Below are 2,500 nucleotides of genomic sequence, written 5' to 3' on the forward strand. Positions count from 1 at the left end.
GCTTCCCATCCACCCCCGTGCCGAGCTTTGCCCTTGGGATGCCTTATGTTGCATCCCAAGGGCCAAGGCACCTGCCAGCCCAAGGGCTGTGCACGGCCTGGGGAGGGAGCTCACCCCTCCCCTATATAGTGCAAAGTTATTGTTTTCCCTATTTTCACAAGGAAACATCAAATTTTTAACCAAGCATACTCGGCCTTTGATCCTTCGTTACTCGTCCAAATCCAACAAACTTGCATTCGTTGGAAAGGTCTTTTCACAAGGATTCTTTTGATATATAATAATAGCGATTCCGATAAATATTTATTTTTTTATGAATTTTTAAGTGAATAAACAATTAAAAATTCAAAAAAAATAGAAAAAAAATATTTTTTTCCCGATTCTTTCTCCAATATTCCTGATAAATACCCACACACCCACATATGGAGAATGGTCGAAAATGCTCGAGTGGATATCGAGATGTCCGACGAAGCACCACTTGGAAGGGCCGAGGCACGGGACGCCCGAGCTGTTGCTCGGGCCGGCACGGGACGCGCATGGGACAGCCCGGGACGGCATGGGACGCCCTCGCTACAGCTCGGGACGGCCAGGTACGCCCGAGACTTGGCTCGGGACGGCCTGGGACGCCCTCGCCATAGCTCGGGACGGCCTGGGACGCCAGAGACTAGGCTCGGGACGGCCTCGGCACAGCTCGGGACGGCCTGGGACGCCCTTGCCACAGCTCGGGACGGCCTGGGACGCCCTTGCCACAGCTCGGGACGGCCTGGGACGCCCGAGACTTTGCTCGGGACGGCCTGGGACGGCCTCGGCACAGCTCGGGACGGCCTGGGACGCCCGAGACTTTGCTCGGGACGGCCTGGGACGCCCGAGACTTGGCTCGGGACGGCCTGGGACGCCCTCGCTACAGCTCGGGACGCCCTGGGACGGCCTCGACACAGCTCGGGACGCCCTGGGACGTCCGAGACTTTGCTCGGGCCGGCCTGGGACGCCCGAGACTTGGCTCGGGACGGCCTGGGACGCCCGAGACTTGGCTCGGGACGGCCTGGGACGCCCGAGACTTGGCTCGGGACGGCCTGGGACGCGCTCGGCACAGCTCGGGACAGGCCGGGACGCCCGAGCCGAGCTTCGGGTCGCACGAAATCTCTTCGTATTCCGACATATTAGAAGCTTCCCATCATGTAGTAGGCCGAGCTTTGCCCTTTGGATGCCCTATGGTGCTTGGCGAGCACTAGGGAACGTGCCAGCACAAGTGCTGTGCACGCTCTGGGGAAGGAGCTCAACCCTCCCCCTTATAGTGCAAAGTTATTGTTTTTCCTATTTTCACAAGGAAACATCAATTTTTTAACCAAGCATACTGGGCCTTTACTCCTTCGTTACTCGTCGGAATCCAGCAAACTTATACTCGTCGGAAAGGTCTTTTCGCAAGGATTTTTTTGATATATTATAATAGCGATTCCGATAAATATTTATTTTTCTATGAATTTTTAAGTGAATAAACACCGGAAAATTCATAAAAAATAGAAAAAAAAATATTTTCCTCCGTTTCTTTTCTCCAATAATTCATAAATAATACCTCAATAGTATTAATGAAGAGAGAGTCGAAGTGGCCCGGGTGGATTTCGAAATGTCCCACGACCCCATAGAATGCACGGGCCAGCCGAGCCAAAAGAATGGGACGCGCACGGGACAGCATTGGTCAGGCTCGGGACGGCACGGGACAGCACGGGACGCGCATGGGACAGCACGGGACGCGAATGGGACGGCCTTGCTAAGGCTCGGGACGGCATGGGACAGCTCGGGACGCGCATGGGACGGCACGGGACGCGCATGGGACGGCCTTGGTGAGGCACGGGACGGCCTTGGTCAGGCTCGGGACGCGCATGGGACGGCACGGGACGGCCTTTGTGAGGCTCGGACGGCACGGGACGCGCATGGGACGGCCTTGGCGAGGCTCGGGACGGCATGGGACAGCACGGGACGGCCTCGGCACAGCTCGGACGGCACGGGACGCGCATGGGACGGCCTCGGCACAGCTCGGACGGCACGGGACGGCCTTGGCGAGGCTCGGGACGGCAAGGGACGGCCTCGGCACAGCTCGGGACGGCACGAGACGCGCATGGGACGGCCTTGGTGAGGCTCGGACGGCACGGGACGCGCATGGGACATCATGGGACGCACATGGGACACCTTATGGGGATCATCAAGGCGTCTTGCACGGGACATTCTTTCCCACGAAGGGCATTTACATGGGACATCTTAGGAGTCGAGAGCCGGCACATGGGACAACGTAGTTCACACGCACGGAACACTTTACTTTCGTTTGGAACGTCGTGGGATCTTTATGTTCCCATTAGCACCGAACCTTTAACATGCTAGGAAGCTATGTTCGATCTTCTCGAAGTGTCGATGGAACTTCGATGGATACACATCCGATCCGATGTTATGATGATGTACTTTCTCCGAGATCGATGTTGGGGCCGTATTCCGATGTCATGATGATGTA

Source organism: Eschscholzia californica, unplaced genomic scaffold (assembly GCF_041429995.1).
Source record: "Eschscholzia californica isolate CP2 unplaced genomic scaffold, dmEscCali1.0.p SCAF_85, whole genome shotgun sequence".
NCBI lineage: Eukaryota > Viridiplantae > Streptophyta > Magnoliopsida > Ranunculales > Papaveraceae > Eschscholzia > Eschscholzia californica.